This window comes from Lepisma saccharinum, chromosome 7 (assembly GCF_977018435.1).
Source record: "Lepisma saccharinum chromosome 7, izLepSacc3.1, whole genome shotgun sequence".
In the NCBI taxonomy this organism is placed as follows: Eukaryota; Metazoa; Arthropoda; class Insecta; order Zygentoma; family Lepismatidae; genus Lepisma; species Lepisma saccharinum.
This window is the reverse complement of record NC_139235.1, coordinates 3,511,363-3,527,806: the sequence shown is the minus strand read 5'-3', so window position 1 is coordinate 3,527,806 and position 16,444 is coordinate 3,511,363. Positions and strand designations below refer to the sequence as shown.

At 38.0% G+C, this 16,444-nt stretch overlaps 2 protein-coding genes across 2 annotated transcripts in view; one reads left to right on the top strand and one right to left on the bottom strand.

Annotated features, from left to right (window-relative positions):
• LOC145989683 (uncharacterized) overlaps positions 1-9,438 on the bottom strand; it is a 44,864-nt gene extending 35,426 nt beyond the window's left edge. Inside the window, exon 1 of the mRNA XM_083124904.1 lies at positions 8,797-9,438. The gene's annotated coding sequence lies outside the window, so the exon portion shown is untranslated. The remainder of the gene's footprint in view (positions 1-8,796) is intronic.
• Positions 1-16,444, top strand: part of LOC145989684 (uncharacterized) — a 173,595-nt gene that overhangs the window by 129,857 nt on the left and 27,294 nt on the right. The window lies entirely within an intron of this gene.

Here is a 16,444-nt window from a genome sequence, read left to right as displayed (position 1 = left end):
GTGCGTACACTTCGGGGTCTTCCAACTTCTTGCCGCGGTGGTAACACTGACCCTGTTTCACGCAGTCGATTGTCCACTACCTGAAAGAAGGTGTGAGACGGTAAAGGTCTATGTGGAAAGCGTTCTCCATAAAGACGCCTTGCCTCGCGGCTATTACCACGTGCCTCCCCATACATGAGATGCATGTCTGCTAGCTGCTGGGTCGTATACGCAGCCATCTGTGTAATAGGGAGCTGGAACTGCAAAGTATTGTTTTTGTTTAACACTGGCACACTGCACAAATTGGCCGTATCACCGTACGAACACCACAGACCAATTGTTGCGATACTTGACTTGTCCACTCCACCACGTCAACTTCTTTCAATACAACATACTAGTACTCTTCAATGCGTATGACAACCTAGAGCGAACTGCTGATCATATCCCAGCACCTGCAACACGACTGGAACGACTGCCGGAGAGAACCAACCCTTCGAGCTCCTCTCGCGGGAACAGCAGTCATGAAGGTCAAACGTAGACTACGAGAGCCAGACTTGCCTGTGCAGCGCTTCCAAAACTGGTCTCTTTTACGTCACAATGATCGCGTGCGAACACTTTTGGTATTGCTCCCCACCCCCTTTGTGTGGTGAAAATGACATCTTCAGTTGGTGTACAGTGACACGGACTGTCTGTGCATAAGACATTGTAGCATTTGTTGTTTGTTGTGTTTGTGTGGGGGGGGGGGATATTACGTAGTTGTCGCGTGTAAAAATACACGTTGTCGCAATCATCTGATATTGTGTTTTTCTTTCCCTCCTCCTGTCTCTCGTATGCCACATGACATGATTCGTTCATTCCTCGCGTGTAACTGGGGTATGCAACCGTGCTCAACTTTTCGGATTTTGTGTTCGGTGCTCATGTTTTGATGTTTGAGGTCGGGATGTGTTGTCTTTAACGCATTTCTCATTGTCACGGTCCTTCTTGCTGCGTTACATACCCTTTCCATGTATTGTTCTTGCTGGAAATCCCCAATTCCTTTGAGGACTCCATTGCGCATGCGTGCAGTGAACTTTTCATAGTGACTTCCGGACTGAGCACATACGATTCCTTTATGATTCCCTTGGAACCGCCTCTCTATCTGTTATAGTATTCGTCCCAGTTAGGTGTGACGATCACTTTGTCACCTTTTGCGAGGCTCCTATCTCGGAAACGAAGCCTCAGTCGTAAAAATGGAACTTAGACTTTTTGCTTGTTTTCGTGTGAGGAATCACCTCCCAAGCGTTGTAAACGACCTTTAGAAACACCCTGTATAATTAATTAAAATATTCAAATTAATTAATATATTTTTATTACATGAATAGGTAAAAAGACGGTACAAGGATAGTGATATAACAGCACGTATTCATTATCTAGCTTACGTAAGGTCGACAAAATTTGTAAAAAAAAAAATAGAAAAGCCCTGGCAAGGAAATTAATGTCAAATAGATAAAGAATTGAATATTATTGAATATCAAAAATGATCTTATGTCGAGTTGACGAAAAGTAAAGTCCTCGGTAATATTTTATACATAATGTTTTATAAGTAATAATAAATCTTGCATAAATCTTTGGTACTGTCATTCCAAAGTCGTATGATCCCAATATAATCATTACCATCCAATAAGTTCAGCGCAGATAAATAACTCGCGATTAAACAACAAGTAATTTTTATTATTTGATTTTAGTTATTTCATTATTCTCATTATTTAATTTTAGTACTAAGTAAGCCTTTCTGGGAGTCCGGACCCCCTAAATACGTCCTTGTGCAGGTGTAATTCCGATTAGCCTATCTATGCATAAAGTGGACTTAATACGAAATTCGGCAAACTTTAATGCGTTATGGTGGGGAGGGAAGTTATTCAATTAGGAAAACAAAACACATCCTGGCGTAATCTGTCTCTCCCCTTGGACTTCCGGCCGGGGATGTCTTCCTTCCTTCGCAACTTTCCTTGTTGATGTCTTCAGAATGCGATCCACGCTTCCGCGTGGACGTTTTCGGCACGTAGGCTATATTCGGCGTCTTTGGAACCGCGGGGATTCCAACGAAGATTCTTGCAGCCACATCTCGGCCAGTACAGCCCAGTGGCGGATTTCTCTCACGGCTGGTCTCAGAAGTCGCCTCATTTTGGACCTCAAAGGCAGACAGGCTATCGCCACTTATTTGTATTAGTGATGGGCGAATACCAATAGTTCAAATTTTGAATTTTATTATTTTACTTCGCTTTGCTGCAGCGGCGGCCTAGGATTAATCATCCAGGTGTGCTGATGGGGTGTGGAATGAAACTTAGGGGGTGCGATGTTGATAATAAAGAAAAATGAAACATACATGGGGGGGGGTTAATAATTATGTTGATATAATTTCCCGTGGAACTGAAAGTGTACATTCTTAATTATCAAAATATAAGGAGGCAAGAACAGTGGTCCCACTTCAATACCTAACATTCGGTGATCACGTTTTCGGTTGAAAAAGGGGTGATGAAGTAGGTGCGGAAGAAAATTAAGGAATGTGGAAGCACCCCTTCGCACCCTTTGGCGCCGCCCCTGCTTTCCGGCCATTTTTTGTTAGAGTGCGCGTCAAATCTCTTGCATATGGCATATGGCCTTGAACGGTTGAACAGCACCAGCGAATCACAGACGTGCGGCGTTGCCTAGTTCAGAACCTGTTTCACCTCGCTACTGAATCGTGTACCTGGCGCTCGGATATAAATATATTATTTCAAGTGTCAGTAGTTCAACAGATGGAAAGATAATGAATTTGCGAGTATGTACGAAAAACAAGCGTGATTGTAGCTTATACCGTTCCCTCTGTAGAAGCAATGTTATTATAAACGTATTTGCATTGTATCGTTTTTGTTCTCCCTTCGTTCCTGTTGCATTCCGAAACTTTCCGATTAGCGAAGGGAACAGGGCAGGTTCGTTCCCAGTGATGGTAGAAGGAGAAATTGACGAAGAGGATACCGTCACTGTTCGTTTTTCCCACGTCTTTAGTGTGTGTGTGTGTGTGTGTGTGTGTGTGTGTGTGTGTGTGTGTGTGTGTGTGTGTGTGTGTGTGTGTGTGTGTGTGTGTGTGTGTGTGTGTGTGTGTGTGTGTGTGTGTGTGTGTGTGTGTGTGTGTGTGTGTGTGTGTGTGTGTGTGTGTGTGTGTGTGTGTGTGTGTGTGTGCAGCATGTCGTTGAGTAAACCAAGTGGTAGTGATAGCGAGAGAAGAGAGAACAATGCAGTGTTGTACGAAGCCAGGCACGACAGGTGATTTTTTAGGTGTACATTTAAAAAAAAAAAAATGTTCGAGTGAAGAAGAGAGCAGTAAAATTGACTTTAAGAAGTGCCAGGCTCTAACAGCTCAAGCGTGTGGTGTGAATCAAGCTACCGTTTCTCGGATATGTTCGGGGGCAAAACAATGAGGATCGGGGCCTGCTCCAATGTTTCAATCACCTAGAAAGCACATTAACGTACCAAAAAAGAACGACAAACTTAGATGACTTTGAAAAAGACGTAGTTCGTAGAACCGTCTTTGAAATTTACGATTGTGGCGAATTTTCTACTGCCAAAAAGATAACGTACTCTTTACGGGACAAAATATCTTACAAAGGCTGTACAACTTCCACCTTGAGAATATTGAAACAATTATGCAGTCCCTCTGGCATAATCAGGTATGTTCTTTTCTCCCATTAAGTTTATTATATGTTATATTATCTAATGTTCCGTGCTCTCCGTGACAAGGCGTTTCGCTCAACCACGCTGTCTCTTTTCCGTGTGAGATTTCGACATGGCACCGCTGCAGTGCGCTGCTATTGGCTATCGCCATATGCAGGAGATTTGACGCGCACTATAGTTGCGAAGAGTTTCGGATATCGGATCAGAGATTTGTATATCGACACACACACACACATATATAGTTTATATGAGTTATATGTAGATTGTATATCCTAACAAGTACAATGGCTAAAAACTGAAACTCGTTGTGACCTACCTGTACATGAAAAGTTTTCTGAATAATTAATTTGGATGTTTTTTATATTAAAGTACATTTTCCTAGTGTTTCTCATTGTGTCCTGGCGTCAATTATACCGGACCGCGAGTGGTTGCAGCCCGAGCTGGCAACCACCTGGAAATATTGACTTTCGTTCGCCCCCCCCCCTTTCCCCGCCCTAAGTCGGCGCCTGAGGCGCGCACACATAACCGGGTTCGAATCCCGGCTAAACATTGTTCTTTGTAAGTGCCCATTCATAAATTTCATTCAGTGGCGGCGATTCGGTTTTAAAACTGGGGAGGTCAAGGACAGTTTACTTTCCCTTGGTAGATCAGGTTTAGCAGGGGCAAAAGCGCCCCCACTCCCGATCGCCGCCACTGATTTCATTTGATCAAAATTTGCAGAAAAGCGACGTTGAATATCAAAAATACAAATACTATTCTTGTTCACACGTGAAACGAACAATTAATGGCGACCCCCAGAGGCAAAAAATTTAATTCGTCATTAAATAAGACCCTATTAAAGGGTCTTTCCCGCTTTGACATCCTCCACTATTGTTCGACGATTCCTGTGACGGAAAAGTGAGTGATTAAGAACCTGTAGGGAGAGCATGTTTGTGTTCTTGAACCCTGGAGCGCCCAACAATGAATAACAAAACGCATGCAGCATAGAGCAGATGGTGGCGCCATAATGTCGAGAAGCAATGTGCCACGAAAGCGCAGCGGTAAGGGTCCGCATTCTCCATTTTATTTATTTATTTATTTATTGCGTCTTGTTTATCATGGCGAAGTTAAGGCTTTGTAGCCTTTTCTACCACTTAACCATGTTTACAACAACATTTAAACCATTACATAGAAAGGTAAATTTTAAAATATAAAAAGAGAAATATAAAATTACAAAGAAAAAATTACAGAAAAAAATGATAAGAAAAAAAATACATATGGGAATAAAATCCTAACCTATACACACGAACATACAACAAAACACACACATACACACACACACACAATCAGATATTCATGACAGTAGTCAGGGATTTGAAATATTAAGGTGAATAAGGATTTTCAGTGTTGTTCTGCGCTTAACTGTATGCAACTTATCACTAAAATATAATGTGCTAACTATTTGTGCCCAATAAAAAATGTTTTAATTGCGTCTTAAAGACATATACTGCAGATGAGTTTCGGATTTCGAGGGGCAGTGAGTTCCAAAGACGAGAAGTAGAAACGGTGAAAGATTTTGAATAAAAATTTGAGTTATGAAGGGGGATGAGTAGTTGAGTTCTCCCTCGCGATCTGGTGTCAAGGCTGTGTGATTCGGAAAGCATTGAGAATCTGCTCGAGAGATAAGCCGGTTCCTTTGAACTGATTGCCCTATAGAGAAGGGTGAGGTTGTGTACCTTTCGCCGATCAATTAATTTGAGCCAATTTAGCTTTGTAAAGAAAACGGATAAATGGTCCCTATATTTCAGATCGAAAATAAAGCGGACGCAGGTGTTTTGTACTCGTTGAAGACGTTGAGCGAGATTATCTGGTAATTCGGAATAGACAGAATCGCAGTAATCGAAGTGTGGAAAAACAAGTGCTTGCACCAGTTTGATTTTAATGCTAACGGGTAGAAAATGTTTAAGCCGAACAAGAGCGTGTAATGCAGCGAAGGCTCTTTTACTAGTTAAATTTACGTGATCTGACCATGAGAGATGCTGATTAAACATTACGCCCAGATTTTTGGCTGTTTTACTTAATTTAATAGCTTTCCCTAAGACCATTATGGGCGGGAGGGAAGAAATTTCAAATGCTGAAAGTGCAAGTGATGCTGTCACCAACATGTCTCTTGTCTTGTCTCTTCCTTACTTGATCAGTTACTTATCCATCCTTCCATCTTGCCGACCCCCGTGGCGGAGTGGTTAGCACAACGCGCTGAGACGCCAGGGATCCCGGGCTCGAATACCGACCTGGGCATGTCTGTTCTTTGTGAGCATCCCTCATCTTCATCGTCGCGATTAGCCACAAATGTCAGAAAAGCGACGCTAAATAACAAATCAAACCTGCCATTTTGTCCTCTATTTCCATTTCTGTCCAAGGACGTCCGCAGGATTTTTTTCCGGGGGGAGCACACGAGGCACATTCCCCCTTGCTAGTATTGTCTCCTCAAAAATCATTACTTCAGTTTGAAGTCATCCTGTACCTGGGAACGACTTCCAATAATTAACACATATTACGATGAATGAAATGAAAGTATATGTGTGAAATATGAACTTTTTGGTTGACTTTCGTTTCCTGGAGGGCGTGGTCCCCCTTGGCACCCTTCCGGACGTCCATGTTAATGCCATTTTTATAAACTACGAAAGCCTGCCGCCATGGCAAGAAGCGCTGATTTCGTCAGCTTTATTCGTTTGAGGGCCGGCCCCCGTCACGGAGTGGTTGGCACATCGCGCTACGATGCCAGGGGTCCCGGGTTCGAATCCTGGCTTGGGCATGGATGTTTGTGAGTGTCCATTCATCAATTTCATCATGTCATCACTCATCCCCATTTTCGCAAATTAGCCAAAGGTGCTACAAAAAGCGAAGTGAAATAAAGCAAATCAATAAATTATTCGTTGGAGGTACGTAGATCACATTTCTCGCCGCACGCCGTCATTGAGTTGAACGCACAATAGATATTTGGCCAAGTTTTCTCGGTGTTACAACTTCAATAGCTCTTTTTGTGTATGGCCTTGGGTTTCCTTAAAATGTAAATATACCGTTTCTAAATTACGTCTAAATGTTATCATAAGATTTAATGTTCGATGTACTTAGTACTGAAGGCAATAGTAATTTACTAACTGTAACATACACTGTATACAAATTTTCATACGTAAAAAAACCTCCCACCCCCCTCCGGAAACGAAATCACAATTACAGCAAAAGCAAAAAGCTTCATTTGCAGTGATCTCCACAATACAATAATGTACGTACGTACAATAATGTTTGAATATTTTTCTTTTCAGAAGATTTTGTGATTAACTTTTTAAAATCAATATCTTTATGTGTCACCATAAGAAACTGACCTGTCGGAGTATCGAAACCTTTCTTCCCACCACACTCGCCAAAAATTTTCCCAATACATCATAAAATTCTTCACAAAGACCCAATTTCTGGTAATCTTTGGGCTAAGCTTACTCTTACATCCTCTGCGAAGGAAAATTCTGTATAAACCTCTGCATACACGCAGCCGTGTGAGTTAAGTGTCTCCGAAGATCCCTGGTTCGAGTCCCGGTATGGATGCTTTTTTGCGAGTATCCCTTCTTCAATTTCGCTCATCGTCGAGACTAGCCGAACAAGTGGATGAAAAGTGACGTAAAAATAGCAAAAATACACACACACACACATTTGTAAAATTAGAGAAATTCTTATTCAGACGAATAATTTTATAACAAGAGTAATAAAATGTTGTTTATACCACAATATTATTACTGTAAATGACCTAGTAGTCTAGAAAATGCTCCATGTAGCATTTGCAAATAATTAAATTTAATATATCCTTTATGTAAACCAAGAGTCGTGATCATCCGTAAATAAGCCTCACGGAAGTCAATGTCCCAGTTCTAAGCCTTTCTTAGAAAATTTTCTGCAAATGCCATTAGTAACACTACACTTTTGTTTCCAAATTACTACATTCGTCTTGCGTAAGACAAGTCGAGCTCGAAAAGAAAAAGATGGCTTGAAGAAAGTAGGCCGACTTGCTATTTCTGTGATGGCAATTTCTAATGAAAAGTAAAGTTCCACTTTATGGTTGTCATATGAATATTTTTTTTCATTTTCTATAGCACTACATTGCATTTAATTTCTATAGATTGTTTTAAATGTAATATTTACACATAAGAATAGCTTATTTGTTAATAGCAACACTAAACGAGCATGGAAACATAAGTAAAAGAGAAACAACATTTGAAAAAAGAAAGCAGTTGTAAAAGACGCATGACGAGGTTATTGTGTGTATTTATTTTATTGCATATTTTATTAATATGTGAAATAGAAATATATTATTTAACTTAAGTCTGCACTGTTGGCTAATCGCGACGATGGGGATGAACCGTGCATGAATGGACAATTACCAGACACATGGACAGCACAGTACATAAACCACACATAATATTTTCCTAACTATGGGTTCAAGCGCCAAAGTCTCGTTTGCCTGCAAGAACGCAGTGTGGTGTTTCAGAGAGAGGTTGACGTATTTCAAGTGACTTCAGATTGATTTTATTTTACTTCGCGTTTTGTGCCTCTTGGCTAATTTGCGAAGATGGGGATGAGTGATGAAATGATGAATGGACATTCACAAACAACCAAGCCCGAGCGGGATTCGAACCCGGGACTCCTGGCGTCGCATCGCGATGTGTCTTCAGAAAAAACACCCCTGGAAATTACCCACATTCAGCACAGAAATGTGTTCGATAGGTTTCGATGTCCTATGTAGATTGTCTAAATTAATCCGCTTCATTCGCCCAATAAAACGTGCAGTAAATCTTAGTTGACGCTTCAATGTGCTGAAAATCTTAACTAACTTTTCCTCATTGCAGGAAGAAACTGTATATAATACCTACATTCATACCTCCTCTTCCTAATTTATTAATACATATTTCCTGCCCACACCCTCAGAATTTTCCGGTGCCGCTCCTGCAGGTGAGTTGCCTGACGAAACCCCTCATCTATCTTCAGACTCTGCCACTGACCGGATTTTACATATAAATTCCTTTCAACTCATGCTAAAGTTAAGTTTCTTTGTATCACTATAAAAATCGCAAATAAAAATAAACTGTTACTTACCTCACGATTGACAAAATAGGGCTTGGCTGTGTATTCGGAGCAACAAACAGGAAATAAGACCTTCGACCAGTTTTCCAGTTCTTCCCCTTGCCAGGCACGAAACAAGGAAAAAAAGACAGTTTGAGAAAAACCCAGTCTGACACAACCACTGCGACTTCCTGCCAAAACTAATGCTTATCACTTCACTGAAAAACGTTGCCAAGTCAGACGATAAAACGCATCTGGTTGGCAATTTCGAGTTAATAGTTCATGACACTAATAGCATTCCGAAACTAGTGAACGAACTAACGTGTACACAACGTGTGACGTCATCTTCTACTTCACAGCGCACCCAATCGTCGACTCTCGTGCACTTTTTTTCATTCACACACTTTCATTCATCAGATGTCAAGATCAGGTGCAAAATATACTGAAACTTGTGCAAACTATGAATTCGCGTGTTGTGCAAGTATCCAGTAGCATGGCACACGATTTAAAGCTTCACTTTGTTTCAGATTCACATAGTTTTAGATAAAACGTAATGTCGTTTCTATCCTTGTACACTTACATGTCATCTACACACATGATTAAAAACTTTCCTCTCAGACGCAAGCTTCTAACTACACTTCATAGGCTTCGGACATTGAATGAAGAACAACAAGGTGCTTCTGCTGTCAAGGTCGGTCGCGTACTGAGCGCGCTTGCGTCATCATCGTGAGGCTGGCCGGCCTACACGACAAAAAAATTAACAAGGTCTTTGGGAGGAAAGGTTTAGTTTGTCTTGAAAGTTTATATCGTTACAAAAGACTTTGCAAATACGCGCTAGACCACGTTATAGGCGTGTTTCACCTACGTCACAAACTGTTGCATTGTGGGATCGAGCAGCCATGATTGAGGCCGGTTCTTGTAAGCATACGGAATTGAAGCGAGCGGCCGGGAGATTTGGCCATTGTTTACGATGGTACATTATGCAATATTCGGTTGTTTAACAGAAACTAACGTTTATTCTCCAATTTCCCGAGAAAGAACAGAAGGTGCGCTTCACGTCACGGAACTCGGTAATTGTTGATCAGATGATTGGCGAGAATAAATTGTGTCAACATTAATGAACAAAGCAAACATTACAGACTGTGGAGTGAACATTTCCTCTCAGGTAAGTTCATATATCACCTTTCTCTGTGACTTTTAGTACAAATGGATCAAGCTGGTGTGTTTAATCATACTTGCAAGTAGTGTTTCTTTGTTTTGTTTGGTAGAAAGGTGCTGATACTTCCGAAAAATTTGACGATAAAAATGATAATCTTCAAAGTTTAATTCATCTTGATAATTTTACGTTTGTACTTGATTATTTATATTTCGTTATTTAACACAAACTATTATTGATTTTTAGCCGATCCATGAGAAAAGGTACTGGTAGTAGGCTTTGCGTACTGTCAGAAATAAAACACTACTTGATTAAAACATATTACATACACATATACACCTAGAAACTGTGCAGACAGACTTGCCAACTCTCGACGATATTTACAAACTGATCCGAGATTTGAAGGAAGAAGTTATGAACTTGAAGAAAACAAATATTGATACCGAACGCGAACTTGGTAAATCGTTAGATAATGTTCATCAGAAATTAGACGAGAACTTAGAATTAATGAAGAAACAAGATGAGAAACTTAATATGTGTGTTTCTAAAATTGAACAATTAACACAAGAAAATATCACATTAAGGAAACAACTTCAAGAAACCAAGATGGATCTGGATGAACTGGACCAGTATGGAAGGCGAAATACCCTAGAAATTCAAGGTGTTCTTGAACAACCAAATGAAAATACCTTTGACGTTGTAGCAAATGTAGGGACAGCCTTAGATCTAAATATTACAAAGGACATGATAGATGTTTGTCACAGGCTAAAAAAATTCCCACATCAAAAGTCAAGTGGGATAGTTGTCAAATTTGTTCGTCGTATTGACAAAGATATGTTTATTCAGAAGAGAAAAGTAAAAATAAATTTAAATACTTCTCACTTGGGTTACTCAAGTAATGACATGGTGTATATTAATCAATCTTTAACTCCCTACAGAAAGCGTATATTCAGTCAGGCCAGACAAATTAGAAATGCTAAGAACTATGCTTATTTATGGGTTGATTATGCAGGGAATATCAAACTAAAGAAAAATCAAGATGATCAAAATATAATATTACTGAAAACAATTGAAGACGTGGAGAAGTTAATGTAATGGCGAATTCTGAGAATGTCACAATTTACTATCAAAATGTAAGGGGGCTCAACACAAAGATACAACAATTCTATGTAAATAACATTGCAAATGAATATGATATAATTATTATTACTGAAACTTGGCTACATAAAGGTGTATATAGCAATGAGTTATTTACTGATAATTATAGAATTTATCGTCATGATAGGTTAGATAGGAATAGAGGTGGTGGAGTACTTATAGCAATTAAGCAAAATATTATGTCTAAGAATATTATTCTGCACGATAATTTTGATTCTTTATGTGTCAAAGTAAATCTAAAAAATGTAGTTTATTATATAGTTACCGTATATTTCACACCAAACAGTGGTATTGATCAATACACAGCATTTTACGATTTCTTTGAAAATAACGAAGAATTGCAAGGTAGTAATGTAATAATTGCTGGGGATTTCAATCTCCCATTAATAATTGATTCTTCATACGAACTTCAAAAAGGGGGGCCTTGTTATAGAGCATTAGAAAATTTTTTGAATTTGTACTCCTTACACTCTATTAATGATGTTCGAAATGTTAACAATAGAACATTAGATTTAGTACTAACTAATGATGATAGTACTATGGTAGTAAGTAAAGAGGATCTACCCCTTGTAAAAGAAGATCTACACCATCCAGCTCTAATTATGAAATTAAATCTAAGAAAAAGAGGAAATAATACAAAAAATGAAGTGGTATTGGATTATAATTTTTGTAAGGCTAATTTTCCAAAATTGTATGAAATGCTGCGCGATACAGATTGGAATTCTCTATATAAATTAAAGGATGTGGAAACAGCTATTAATTTATTTTATGATAGAATAAATTTTGTATTTGACTCAACTATACCAAAAAGAAAATTTTACAGGAATAATAAATATCCCTGTTGGTTTACAAAAGAGATTATAGAAACATTAAAATTAAAAGAGTATTATAGGAAATGTATGAAAGACACTGGGAAATCCATGAAATGCATTGAAGAAAATAACATGTTATATAAAGAAACAAGAAAAATAGTTAAAACAATGGTACGAAGGGCTTATTCTAGGTATGTTAAAGAAACCGAAGAACATATTAAAAATAATACAAGATCTTTCTGGAACTTTATACAAAATAAAAGAGGGAGATATAACTGTACTAAACAGACTATGGTTTTTGAAAATAGAAAATTGGAAACAAGTCAAAGTGTAGCAAATAGTTTTGCGTCTTTTTTCAAATCTGTATATGCGAAAGGTATAAGCTCATATGATATTCATGATGATGTTAAAATGAATGTATCATATTCTATATCAAATCATATAATTACTGATAAAGAATATTTTGATGCTGTAAAGAAATTGAAACCTAAGAGAGCTAGTGGTCCTGATAAAATTCCACCCTATTTATTAAAGGCATGTGCAGAGATACTAAAGAAGCCACTCTGTTTTATATACAATTTAGTTCTAAAATATCAAACTTTTCCGAATATCTGGAAAACAACTCGAGTTTGCCCAATTTTTAAGTCAGGAGACAACTGTAAAATAGAAAATTATAGACCTGTAGTAATTCTCTGTGCGCCCGCCAAAATATTAGAGCAAGTATTGTACACAAGAATCTGGAATCACAGTAAATGTTACATAAATGAAAATCAACATGGTTTCATTCCTGGAAGGTCAACAACAACAAATTTAATTAATTTTGTTCAAGATGTTCATGCAGCATTTCAAAATCGATTACCTATACATACGATCTATCTTGATTTTGCTAAGGCTTTTGATTCAATTAATCACAATATTTTATTACGCAAACTTTCAAGTTTCGGGTTGACTAGTGATTTTCTGGCTCTCATGGCCTCATATCTTAATGGTCGAAAACAATATGTAACCTATAGACAATCGAAGTCGTTTGAATATATTGTGAAGTCAGGTGTACCACAAGGATCGAATCTTGGTCCACTACTTTTTGTATTGTTTATAAATGACCTACCATTACAAATTGAATATTCTAAATGTCTCATGTATGCTGATGACATAAAGATTTATAAACAAATTAATAATGATGGAGACATTAGGAAACTTCAAAGAGATTTAGATATGGTGTATGAGTGGAGTATAAACAATGACCTTAATTTTAATATCAAGAAGTGTTCTTTTATGGAGTTATCAAGTAAAATAAATACCTCTAAAATCTCCTATTTTATGTGTGGAGAAGAGCTTGAAAGAATAAATTTTATTAAGGACCTAGGCATTATTATGGATCGTAATATGATGTTTAACAAACATGTATCATACATGGTAAACAATGCATTTAGATCATTAGGTTTTCTTATAAGAAATACGAGGAATCTAACTAATGTAGACAGTATTTCTCTCTTGTATAATGCATTAGTTAGAAGTAAGCTTGAATATGGTTCTAATGTTTGGTTTACATATTATAAATCCCAGGAGTTGGTAATTGAAAGAATTCAAAAACGATTTTTAAGATATTTGTATTACAAAAAGTATAATGTACCATCATACTATAATAACTTATCATACAATGACCTACTTAATGAGTTTAATTATGAAAGTCTTATTAATAGAAGGGAAATAACACAACAAATATTTCTGTACAAAACAATGACTGGCATCATAGATAACCCTACTTTTCTCCAAAAGATATGTTTCAATGGAAAGAAATGTGGCTTAAGGCTGCGGCAATTGATGAAAGATTCAAGAATTCGCCATTATTTAGAATGTCCTTTGCATACAACGAAATATCTATATTGCAGTCTAATCTTGATTTTAGTATCTCAATCAATGAGTACAAAAAAATATTAAGACAAGTGTTTATAACATAAATTATATTGGGTGAAGCGCTTCTAAATTGCTAATTGAGTGTTATTGAGTGTTATATGATTCTATAGTATAGTTTAGTAATTTATATTACATTATATTTGTGTATGTGTTCTACCTGTCTTATGTCTCACTGTATTATATTATGTGTTTCTCTTGTTTATGTATTTCTATTTTTATTTTTATTGGCTACCTTCTGTAAAAGGAGAAAATTTCTCTGTTGAAGGAAATAAATAAATAAATAAATAAATATTAATGATTAATGAGCGGAAGTTGATGAAATGTCTTCTTTTTTCTGACATCTCGGACACGATACCCATTAAATATATACTTAGTCTAGAACCCAAAAAAAGGTTATTTCAAAGTGCATTTTTTGCCAATTTTTCAGGTTTTAGGTCATTTTCCACGAATTTCGGCATTTTTCCATCATTTTTCGCAATATTCGGTGTATTGTTTCGTCATATTTTATCACTTCTTTCATTTTGGTTATATTCTTGAGTCTTTTCACCAAGGTGAACACAGGCCTATATATATCTCTCGCAGGATTGCAATTTATATTTAGAAAGTGCTTGTATGTGAGATATTTCATACAATTTCTGTTAAAAATTACTTTTTCCTGGGGGGGGGGTGTCTATGAACCCTTACGCGAATGCGTCCCTGATTTTGGTTTCCCTATTTTTTATACAATTTGTTAAATTTCTAAACAAAAATTGTCTTACGTGGATCATGATAATTTATTTTTCTTTACAGTGCCACAGAAACACACCACACTACATCACCAAGCAAAAGATGCAGGAAATTAATGTATTTTACACCAATTCATTCAGTATACGGCTTTTTCATTAAATTGTTTTAAAATTATTCGGTTGTTTCCATTGGAAATCCTCGTTTCATATTTTAATTGAATGTGCAAGTGGTATCATTTGGTACCTTTTTTTTTCATTTTTTGAAAGCATGATTGCATTTTGATTAATTTCCTTTTCATTTCAATTTTTAACCTGAAACTATCAAATTTAATGGTCATTTTTTGAATGTTTTACGTCATTTTTTCCCATTTTCTAGGACATTCTATAGGTCATATACCTATATTTGTTTGGTCATCAACTTCCGCTCCCTATTAATGATACATCAAAGTATCCAAAATTTTGATTTTGATTTGATTTGCTTCATTTTACTTCGCATTTTGTGCCACTTTTTGGCTAATTTGCAAAGATGGGGATGAGTGATGATATGATGAAATTGATGAATGGACACTCACAAAGAAAACTCATGCTCAAGCCAGAATTCGAACCCGGAACCCCTGGCTGTTGGTAGAAGATCAACATTGCCTTGGGAAATAGTAGTATTGTACCTTATATATGGATCCAGGGAATTGCCAATCGCCAATCTTTTCTAAGTACCTTTGTTTCTCTCTATCACTCAAAAACTTCAAGTGATTCATTTTGTTTCCGATCTTTTATAAGAAAATAAGCTTGTAGACTATAGTGCAGGAGGCCTTAAAAAGATCGCTTCGCGGGCTTGCAGCAGACGACAATATGGGGGGGGGGGGTGTCTGCGAGAACCAATCAGGTCCGCGAATGAGGGAGCCCGGTTGCCACAGCTAGCTCGCTGCACCCTTCTGGAAGGGTGAGTGACCTCTGCCTCTTGTTACCTCGGCCTGTTTGTTCGGCCGAGGAGCAGACGACACGAGAGTATCGGCAATAGTGTGAGAGCGACGTCTGCTGTTAGCCCGCGAAACGCTCTTTCTAAGGCCTCCTGCATTATAGCTTGGTCAAGTCATTAAACACAACGTGAACTAGAGTTGGCCAAAGGCTTAGGACCCTTTTCATTTCGTTATCGTCCAGTTCATATGGATCTACTCCGCAAAACTTCGCCTTTTCTCCATATCTTTTTTTGGCCGACTTCACAAAGAGCTTGAACCCGAAAAATTACCGCCATTTGCAGATGGCACAACATTGTCATTAATTGTATGCAATGTTACCGAAATTTTACACAGTACTAACAACAAACGTACAGGTGGCGCAGGTATAACAACCGCTACGTGCAAAGAGAATGGATCCCATTCTCCTACGTCGTGGGTATTTCCTTGCAGACGACAAACAACTCGGCCGCAAGCATGGCGGCGGTGCGAATTCTGACGTCACATGAAACCCACCTATAATTTAATTGCGAGGCTACTTGTTACATGTCCGAATTTTCATAATAGTACAAATTGTCCATCATTAAATTCTATCTTTACTCTTTCACATATTTTGTGTAAGGAAAGGAATTTCACTAATGCTGATACAGATGCTGCCCTCAACTTCGTTGGAACTTTTATTCCATTTCTCGAACCTCACAGTCCATAAATCTAAGCGAATTAACACAGTGATGTGCAATTTGTTTTTCCAATACATTTACCGCCGGTGGTATCATGAAAGTGTAGATAGTAAGCAAATTGTCCATCGCTATTTTCATTATCTTTTTATTCAGTGACGTGCGGTGACGTCGACACTTGGGGTAGCAGTCAGTGGCGTGCTCAAGGGGGGGGGGGGTTGGTGTGAGTCACACCCCTCCTCCCTTTAGGACCAGCATTCCTTCAAAAAAGAAGAATGTCAAT